The sequence below is a fragment of the Tiliqua scincoides genome, chromosome 3 (assembly GCF_035046505.1).
Source record: "Tiliqua scincoides isolate rTilSci1 chromosome 3, rTilSci1.hap2, whole genome shotgun sequence".
NCBI classification, from domain to species: Eukaryota; Metazoa; Chordata; class Lepidosauria; order Squamata; family Scincidae; genus Tiliqua; species Tiliqua scincoides.
Window position 1 is genome coordinate 114072963 of NC_089823.1, and position 10872 is coordinate 114083834.

The following is a 10872-nucleotide window of genomic DNA, read 5'->3' on the forward strand; positions in this document are numbered from 1 at the left end:
TTTTTTGACAATTGACAAGGCACACCATGCTACCGGTAAGGGGTTCATATCCCCCAGTGGCCCTACTAATAAGTGACCATCCCCCAAACTCCAGTGGCACACCTGCAGAACATCTGCAGCACACCAATGTGCTGCAGCACAGTGGTTGAAAACTGCTGGTCTAGAGGGATATGTACATTGTTTCATCTCTCTCATATATATAATCAATCAGAGTGGGAAAGAAAGACAGAAGACAGTCGGCCCATCATGATTAGTGTGGAGCACATCACGTGGGACCATCCCCACCACTTCCAGTGGCACTCTGTTCTGGATGGGGCACACCTAACCGCCTTCTAGGGAGAGAGGAGAGACAACAGTCCCACTTACTGCCTCTGGAATGAGGCTCTTATACTTTTGCTACGGCTACTCACTTTTCTGCCTCCTGACAGAGTGAGGGAGAAACAAAACTCACACAGAAATCTGCTCCAGGTGGCCAATAAGTAGTTGTTTAGAAACCTGATTTTTGGATTAGTATTTTTCCAAGTTCCTGCAAGTTTAGCAATGTTGATTTCACAACCCTGTTTACCATTCTTAGACCAACATTCCTGACAACTCCACCTTCACACACATTTCAGTTCATTTCAGAAGGGCAAAACCAAAAGGGTAGTACTGAATCCTTACATTTTTGCACTGCTGATTACTACCACCTAACTTTTCCACAATCACCTAAGTACTAAGGTAGTGGCGGTACTCAACAACATGAGGCAGTTGAACAGTCCTAGGAGACATTTTCTGTATGTCATATTTACTTTAGTAACACTTGTTAACTACAAAATTCTTGGCAACGTATGAAGGACTTTGGCCTGCTCCTTACTGAAACTCAAATACCCCATTAAAAAAAAAAAAAAAAGCTCTGGTATCTCAAGATTATAGAAAGTAAAGAATTGTGCAAGATCCAACATAGTGATAACTGTTTAATGGAAAAATGTTACAGCAATTATTCTTAGTATGAACACACTGCCCTTAAATTCTCTGCCCTTTCTATGAGAATCCATAACAATAAAACAACAATAACAACAACAATAATAATAGAGGTTGTACATGATATTGCTTTCCTTAATCACAATCTGAGTCATGAGAGAAAGATTGCCCTCAGGAATGGTTAAATTAGTATTTGCTATTGAACACTTAGCATCTATACAGCACTCTCAGCATTCTAAACTGCTTCATAAGATTACTGAAAACAATGCATACATCAGCCTTGTACAGTGGGCTGTTATAAGCTTCTCCCCATTTCAGACAGGGCAGTATCCAAGACCACCTGGTAGATTTATGGCTCACAACTCACCATTTTAGCTACTACACATCTCCTGAACATGACTAATAGTATGTTACAACATGCTGGTAACAGAGCGCGTGCCTTAGGTCCAGTTCTCTAGATTACACATTTCAACATTTGAATACTAGACCAAAGGTGAGTTTGAGTATACACACCACACACATACACACAGTATCCTTTAGGTAACTACAGTTTACAGTGAAGGTTTCCATTTTTACTTCTGCATTTTAAAGCTGTGGAACCTTCTACTTGGCATCTGCAACTATTAATTAGGAAGGCAGTTTAGTATATTTTAAATGTCAGCAAATTAAAAAAATTACTTAAGACTGTTGTTCCTGGCAAATCTGCACATTAAATAACTGCAAATTTTCCAGGCTTGCACATCTCAAAACAAACACACAATCTCAAAATAGAACATCCAAACACCATCTAAGCTACAGGTTACATTAATAGCAGCAACAAGGCTAATTGTAAAAATCATATTCCTAAAGGTTGGTGTTAACCAAGAGAACAAAGTACTTACTTGACAGTAACTCGATTAGATAAATCCTGAAGATCACCAGGATGAAAAAGCTGAGCTTCTTTTAATCCAAGGTTTCCACAAGCTTTCAAAAACACATTTATATTATCCTGTGAAGAAAAGTAGAAAGCAAATGCTTAGTTAAGCAGTGTGGAAGAAGGGACTGCAAGTTGATTAGCACAAATTCCAAAGTTTCAAAGTCCACCAGAGATACAAAAAGCTGATCTTCTAGATCATAAAAGAAGTAATATTTCATAAAAATCCTTGGACTGAGCAGTGATCTCTGCAACTGACAGGCGTGTTAACGATTACCTGGTATAAAGCAGGAAAGCCCAGCCAGTAAGCAGCAATCTACGCTTTGATGTCAGCTCAGCAAACAAACGCCCTCTTTTAGCTTTGCATGACAAGCCTCACCTCTCACATTTAAAAATAACTCCAGCTACTGACATTCACCCACCCAGAAATGGCTGGCAACAGAGGAATTGAGAGGAAGAGCTCTGTTTCTATGATTACAGATTGATTGTGGAATACTGCACCTAGAATCTGGCTTTGGTTACTGAGCAGGCTAACATGAGAGAGAGAGAGAGAGAGAGAGAGAGCAAGCAACTGAAACACAGGTCCAAAAGACACAGGACAAATGGGCAGTTTTCACTGGGGAAACCAGAATGCCTAGGTGTGGTTTAGCACTGACTTATTGCCCCTGTTCTGGGCCAACTATTTAAACAGGGAGTGTATGGAGAACTGCAAGGTGATTTTTTCAGTTTGTGATCTCACTTTCTACTTGGTGAATACAAGTATTTAGGAGAGTGTCCGGTTTATCAGTGCTGAATCCCACTATCACCATTAGCAAAAACAAAATTCCCCTCATACATTCACTCTAATAAGAACAGCATATAGGAAACAGACAAAACATATCCATCTGTGTTGGGCAATCTGAAATAGGCAATCCAGAGCTTTTGTACTTAGGCACTTTTCAGAAACCCACCTATTCCAGAAAGATTAAATGCAACCATCTTAAATCTTTAAATTCACCATTTCAGTAATTATTATAATGATAGTAGTGTAGGAAGATGTATATATGATAATTGAGGTATCAAGAACTTCTATTTTATAAGAAGCTCCTCTACATAACAGGTTGAACTCTAGGGGTCTTTGCCAAGTTATTTTGTTATCAAGTCCAACATCACTATCAGGAGCCAACTTATCGTGAAATATGAAAAAAAATGCATTTGCAGAACACCTACAGGACAGTACTCTATGTTGTTGGTCTTACCTTGAAGGACAGGGCTTGCTGAGGTTAGCTGGACTAAGATGGGGAATGTTCAGCAACTGGCTTTATTGTATCTATGGTCACAAAATGGCTGAAAGAGCAAAATCGTGAAAGCCAAGGCATTGCTGCAACCAGTCAAACTAACAGAAGCTCCCCTACTTAAGAACTTCCAGGATACACACATGCCTCAAGTTGAATGTTCTTAAGTATGTTTGACTGGTTGCAGCAATACCTTGACTTGCACAACTTTCAGTCATTTCAATTACAACCACATTTCAAGTTTTATTCATTTGCTTTCCTGTTTTGTCAGATTTCATCCAACTTTCCAAGATGTTTGTCAATGTTCTGAGGTTGCTTACATTTTTCACCAGCCAAAATAAATCTGCAAGCTAAATAAGGCCATGCTTTGACATTCATCTGTTTTTGACTTTCATCCATGCTCTGGTCCCTAATTAGACAAGGTATTGCAGTACTACTCTATAAACAGAAGTTGGTCAAGTCTAGGCCAGGATGTTGGCAGGTTCAAGGAGGATATAGGCAGTGGGCGGGAGGGTTAGGTAGGTAGGAACAGTTGTTCTCTCTGTCTGCATGCCCAAAAGACTTGGGTATACTCAGAGAAGGAGTGTAGGAGCCAGCAGCAACTCTTGACATATTCGGAGCTTCACGCCATCCATAAGGCAGGAGGTCCAGTTGATCTGCTGCCATTAAGGACAGCAGCTACAGTGTCTCAGCAAAAGTCACCACAGTGCAGATGTCTGGAAGGCTCCTGGAAGTTCTGAGCAAATCTCTAGTGGGGCACTGGGGAAGATTTCACCAGAAATCACCGGATTTCTCTCCCATTCAGGTGCAGCATTGGGCTGTGCTACAATGGGCAGTTAAAGAGACTGGGAGCACTTTCATCCTTTTCAGAACAGACTGAAGACTGCCAAGCAGAGGCTCATGCAGTGGGTTTAAAGCCCATGTTTCCACTGGAGGCTCGGATGACATTATGCAAATGCTTCCATGGTGCTAAGTTTGGGGCAGAGAAAGCAAACAGGCAGCAGGTACACTTGTCAGCTGAGCAGAGAAAAGCAAAGCAGCCCATCAGGAGTTTGCCCAAGGCATGCCCTCTTCACCCCCACCACACACACTGGAACTTTGCAAAACAGATTGAGTTCTCTGTAAACAAAAATATTATTTCTTGTAAATACATACCTTTCTAGACCTTTTTTTTTAAAGTAAAGCTAGGTGGGTCCCAATAGATTGCAGTTTTAAATAGTGAGTCCTGGTGCTAAAAAAGTTTGAGAACCACTGCACTAGTTATTGAAGATTTACTGAACTCCGGTGGGATGCTTGCAGCCCTGCTGCCATTTCCACTGCCCCCCACCCCCGCACCTAGGGCAGGGGCAGGAAAATGTGGGCAGGCAATTGGCTGCCCATCAGAGCTGGGGCAAGGTGCAGCTGACACTGGGACTGTCAGTCTGCCCTGATTGAGCAAGCCCCTGCCCACGTGTCCTATGTACCACCTGAGATTAGATGGTCACTCTTTAGGGGACCAGGCAGGAAATTTTGTTGATAGGCTTTGGGTTGGCAGTTCTTTTTGCCTACAACAGACTGGCATTGGTGCATGGTTAACTTAGGAGCCTATGCAGGTATGTCTGGGCTAGGCAGGTGGCGTGCTGGTCAGGTAGCCAGGAATGGGGGCTTGTGTATATGCTGAGGTTAGCAAGGTGAGTGGGTGAGCCAGGACCGTTCTGACAACACGTATCTGGGTTGATGAGGGTGGCTGGCAAGATCCTTCGCTAGTTCAAGCAAAGGGTTATAAAAGAGTTTGCCTGTGTGGGTCTGTGCTGGCAGACTGCCTCAACCCTTTGGGGTTGGCTGGGATATTTTTTTAATTATTAACAGTATTTATATACTTGACTGAGTGATGCCTTGAGCCAGGATTCAATACCTGATTGGAATCAGGGGGAGGTAGATGGCGAGCACCATTTCCCCCAAGCAATTAGATGCAAGCACGCAGGGGAGGGGTTAGATAAGGTTTTTTCTCTGCTTCAGGTCTGCTGTTATCAATTTAAAATCATCCCAAGCCTCTGTCTCGTGTGCTTCTTTGCAGGGTGCCAGTGTAAATATACTTCCCTAGTTTCAATTATTCAAAATGCCACTTCACCACCTTTGAGCCAGCCCCTATCATGGGCGAATCTCAGGGGGAAGCCATGGGTGCGTGGCCCCCCCCCCAAACTTTCACACCAGCAGAAAGTTGGGAGCCAGGGGAACACCCACTGGGCGGGGTACTGGTGGCCAATGGAGCTAAAATGGAAGCCCAGTTCTACCCAGCAGGTAGATCAGGGCTCCACGTCCAGGTGGTAGTCCAGGTCTACCCACCCAGCAAAACAGCCATAGAGGCCATAAGTTCAATTGGGAGTCCAGGTTTACCCTGCAGTAGATCTGGGCTCCAAACCCAGATGGAAACCCAGGTCTACCAACTCAGCAGATAGTCACAGAGGCCATAAACTCAAGCGAGGGCCCAGGTCTACCACGTAGGTAGGTCTGGGCTCCATGTCCAGACTAGAGTCAAAGCCTACCCACCTGATTGACCTGGGCTCTGGAGTTAAGGGAGTGCTTATGTCCTTCCCAACACAAATACTGGATTTGCCCTTGGTCCCTATGGGACATCTATTTTCCCATGGTTTCATTTCTCACATTGTTAATTAGTGCTGATGCCCACTAGCCCACTCCCAACATGCTATTCTTAGGTTAAGTTTGCCTTTATCTAAGGAGGGCTACAATTACTCACTCATGTGCTATACACATACGACTGCTAACAGTTGCATTTCCCCAGTCACTTGGATTAACTGCATTGCAGAGCCCCGAGAGAAGGGTTCAAGCACATGGAACAATTATACCATGGGCTACAATTATTCAGGATGAATCCCTGTTTATTTAAATAAAGTTCATTTATCAAAGTTGTGGAACAACTTCGTTGTTTTGATTCTACAGAAGCATGTACTGTTAACCTAAAACCTAACTTAAATTCCTAACCATTTGCATGTGCATACGTATACAAAATGGGCAAAGTTAATCACACACACACACACACACACACACACACACACACACACACACACAAATGACTGGCTTATTGTCAATTCCATCTTGGTAGCACCCTCTAAGCGTTTCAGATGTTTGCTTTCTTCATTGTTTAAGTACGCTGGGTGGGAGTCATAGGCTCTCCTTATGTAACAAAAGTGAATTCAAGTATGCACGCCCCAAGGTACTAACGTCATATTATTCAGCTGGGACAAAGCGTTTTGCATTAGCAGAAATACAAGTTATAGCACATATTTACCATTCAGCAAGAGTGATGGGGAGAAGGGGGGAACCAAGCTACTCAGAATACTTGATGTATGAAAGGAAACAGGTGTTTCTCCAGGTCAAAACAAGATTTAATCCTCAATACATACTCTACCTCCTTTATTTACATGCCTGCCATTCCAATTCAGGTAGTGTGCCAATTAAAGCTATACAAGCAAAACCAGAACAAGGTATAACAACTGTAAATAGATGTATGAAATAGATGTGCATTGTGTCCAAAATACCTTTCTTAGATGTATATGCATCCTCATTCAAGTACTTTCAGTGTCTATTTTGACTACATTAAATTGTGTTAAATAGGTTTTTGTTTAATTTCCTTAACACTATAATAAGACTTGAATAGCACTAATATCTAAAGGATTGGAAGTAATAAATCACACAAATTACAGCACTGAACCAACACTGCATTAATACCAGCAAGGTTGGAAGCAAATATGCCAGTTCAAACGTTTGCACTGAAATGTGTCATTTTAAAACCAATTAATGTGAACAAGTAAAAAAATCTAAGATATTCTACAGAATTTAAGATTTTTATGCAAAGATAAAACCAACATCTTTAAAAGAGAAATGCAATCAAAACTGCCTTTCTCAAAACTCTTCATTTTATCTGATGCCAATTTTCACTAAACACAGAACAGACTCTCTCACATGCACTCCTTTCTTTCAGAATATCAGATCAGACATCCAGTTTGTCTCTAAATGTCATTCAAAAATATAAAGTAGAACAGAGCATTTAAACTGTTCTGGTTCTTCTTAATGTTTCCACTGTAAATAACTGAGGCATTATTGATAAGAAACGCTGCCTTCTTTATTTTATTTTAAACAGCCATAAATAACCCAATTTAATTTTGTTTGGTCCTAATAATTCTAGCCGTCATCCCCGTAGATGAGAATTCCAAGAATATTATAAAATTAAGTGATGAAGCCCAGAAGAATTTAGCTGAACTAGAATATTTGTGATTGTTTGAGCTGTTCAGGGAATGAAACTATCTGAAGTTTCTAGCTCACTCTAGGTTCTGTGAGAAAAAATTATTATTATTAATTATTAACAGCATTTATATACCGCTTTTCAACTAAAAGTTCACAAAGCGGTTTACAGAGAAAAATAATTCTCATCTGCCATCAGAGCGAGAGCTTGCAAACAAGTCACAATGATCCTCATTAAAATAGGAAGCCAACAACAAAACATTTCCCCCAATCCAGGTACTGCTATAAGCTTGCCAAGACCTTTCCTATAAGAGAAGCTCAACTTTTTCTTCCTCTTTTTTATATCACATAGCTTAGGACTAACTAATTGTGCACATTGCCAGAATGCAATATGGGTGCATTGATGCAAAGAATGCCATGCACTATTTCTACTCTCCACTTTAGAAAATGTTATCTACATATATATGTTTTAATCCTTTCCTAGCTCTCTTCATTAGTGTTGAACCAAGACAGAAAAAAGGGCACAGTTCATGAAATTTTGTGCCCCCAAAATCAACGCACACAGGCTATTTTTCAAGGACAGTACATGATCCAGTTCAAAGACAACTAGACTGATGCTCGATAGTTTGTGCTGGTGGTCAAAAATACTGCCAGCACCATGCAAGAAGCGTTGTCTGCCAATTGTGTCACCATCAAGCCAACACCTCCATTTAAAGCAAGAACTATGCAAATACTTAATCTGCCTTAGGTGATGTCAGAACACATTCAAACCTGACTGGCTATATAATGCATGACAACGCACATGATGTCACAACATTTACTGAGTGATCCCTGATTGGCTGGGACTATAAAGCAAAGCAGCAGTGGCCCAAACCCTACCCTAACCCTCATAATTCCATTTGAGGAGAGTTAGACTGCAAAGAGTTGCAAAAAGAATCAATGGTTTGCTCCAAGATAAGGTTTTTCATGGACCATTTCAGAGCACCTAAAATGTTTGGGGATGAAAATTTCACAAATCAGTAGTTAAGATTTTTTTTTTCTTTAATGGCTACAGATGACAGCACCAGTGCTGTCAAGGAGTAGTGCATTTCTTTCTTTATTGAATATAAAAGTGATTTCCATAAAAATCTAAAAGTGGTATTTTCAGTTCTTGCATTTCAGTCAAATTTCATCTAAACAGGCTATGGGAGAAAATAAGAGGGCCGATGTTACCCATCTAACCCCAGGATTTTTCTTAGAGAGATTGGGCATAGGCCTCAGTTATCTGTCAGTGTAAACACCCTGGGCTTCTTCACAAAGAAGAGGTAAACACCTAAACCACATGATCTTTGTTTGGGTATTTACCTTCCCCATAGTGAGCTAAATAAGGAAATGCATGTAAATCCAACATGGATACCCAATCTCTCCAAGAGACCACAATAGTGGTAACAGGTTCACAATGTTGCAAAGCACATCTGAAACGACCCAGACTGTTTTAAACTTTATATTGAATAACATTGACCTATCTGCAAGTTATGCCATTTCAGTACTTTCACCTGGACACTGAATCTCACAAGGGCAAACAAGCCTCCTGAAGACTGAAAAAGTCTTCGATTTCTATTCAAACACACGTATAATTTCATTATGTCAAACGTTTCTAGCCTTCAGTTGCAAAGATGTGCTTGTAAACATGACTGCCCTCTTGTCTCAGATTTTTCAGACAAGCCATAACAAAATCACTAATGCAATGAAGCGCACATCTCATGATTTTAAATTGCTGTGCCAGGGTTCTGAACTTATACGATTATCAAGCCTCTCCATCATTCTCCTAACTGAGCAACTTAATTGATAAAAGATTTGCCAAACTGAGAACTCTCAGTCCTAGAGAGTCCCTGTCCTAGCTGAGTCCCTCTGACCGCCTATCTGTCATGTTCCTCAGTTAAACAAGAAACTGTTCCCTTGTTAAGCAAAAAAAAAAGTGTACTTCCACTGCCAATAAAGAAAGATGAAGTTAATGTGTGGGTGGAGGCTCAGAGTACTGTACTTTATATAGGGTGTCGTTCCCCCCCCCCCGTATCAGTGGTTTCTGTATCCATGTGGGGGCCAAACAGAATCCCTGCAGATATGGGGGACACCTGTATCTCTTTTTGGTCTTTACAACACCTCTATGAAGACAGATGACTATAATTCCTATTTCATAGATGGGTATTCAAACATGACTTGTCCTAGTTCATGTCTGGCAAAAGGTTTAAAAACTGGTACAAGTTCAAGTCTCCATTCACTGTGCCTGAATGGAGTCTTGCATAACACAAAGCGGGTAATGAGAGAGAAAAGAGAGGGAAGGAGGAAGTAGTTCAGCTGGCCTATTACCTACACATTCAGATAGATTCAGTTCAATTCTTGTTAACATCTTGCCTCTGGCAAAGAAATTTAAAGGCAAACTTGGTAGAATGCATTTTGAGTGGTGTCTTATGCAATATACAGAATTCAATAATAAAACTTCATTTTTAGGACTATATTTTACTAAAATTCAGTATTCTCCATGACCGAGTATCCAAATCACAGTCACTTTAATATTTCACCACCCCTTTTAAACTGGTGTGGTTAACAACTCTAGGCTACAAACTCAGGATTTGCAAAGTCATAAATAACCTCATTTATACATAAGGAACCCATTAAGCTGGCCATAAAAGCTTATGATACTACAATTAACTGAGAAATGAGCTTGGAGCTGCATGTTGTTACCAAGTTAAATCTGACATAAACATAAACGGGTGCCATTTAAATCCATTTGTTCCAAAATGAACATACCATGGAATTTTCAGCAATGGAGGTGAGCTCCATTTGTAGGGCTTCATACTCACTGCCATTCATAACTATATCTATATCTATAAACCAGAAGGGTTAAGACATTCAGAGGCCCGAGCCTTCCCTTGATCTAAGAATGCCTTAAAAGACATAAAATTGTCACTTTAAGTTTCCCTCAGGAAACCACCCTCAGGAAACCTCTACAGGCCATTCTGAGGCTTGCAGAGGCACCAGGCAGACATGCGCTGCCTTGCCAGGTTTCAGAAATCCCTCCATAGGGGACTGGAGCTCCTCTCCGGTACTCATCGGAGAGCATAAGGGGCTGAAAATTGTGGATTGCTTATCTATGATTTTTGGTATCTGCAGGGGTATCTGCAGAATGGATCCCACACAGATACTGAGGCCCCACCTGTATTATGAACTAGATGCATTCCTTTAGCAATATACTAGGATATGCACTGTATGACTTAAGTCAAAATGTGCACAAGTATGGGAACTGACAAGGATACACCATGAGAGTGATCTCCACCTAGATAATTTGCTGACAATCCTATTCCTTAGTCTTGGTCGTATTAAAAAGAAGAAAAAACTCAGGCAGGTTGAATCTTGAGCTTTAAATTACTGTTATATTTTCAGAAGTCAGCAGTCTCATTACATTGAGATCAATGGATAAGACCTGCAGATTACAGTGCTGTT

General features: G+C 40.9%; 1 protein-coding gene across 3 annotated transcripts in view; it reads right to left on the reverse strand.

The window, feature by feature from the left end:
• Window positions 1–1961, reverse strand: part of LMO7 (LIM domain 7) — a 95928-nt gene extending 93967 nt beyond the window's left edge. For all 3 annotated transcript variants that reach the window (XM_066622472.1, XM_066622470.1, XM_066622471.1), the window contains exon 1: window positions 1842–1961. The gene's annotated coding sequence lies outside the window, so the exon portion shown is untranslated. The remainder of the gene's footprint in view (window positions 1–1841) is intronic.
• Window positions 1962–10872: the final 8911 nt, after the last annotated feature.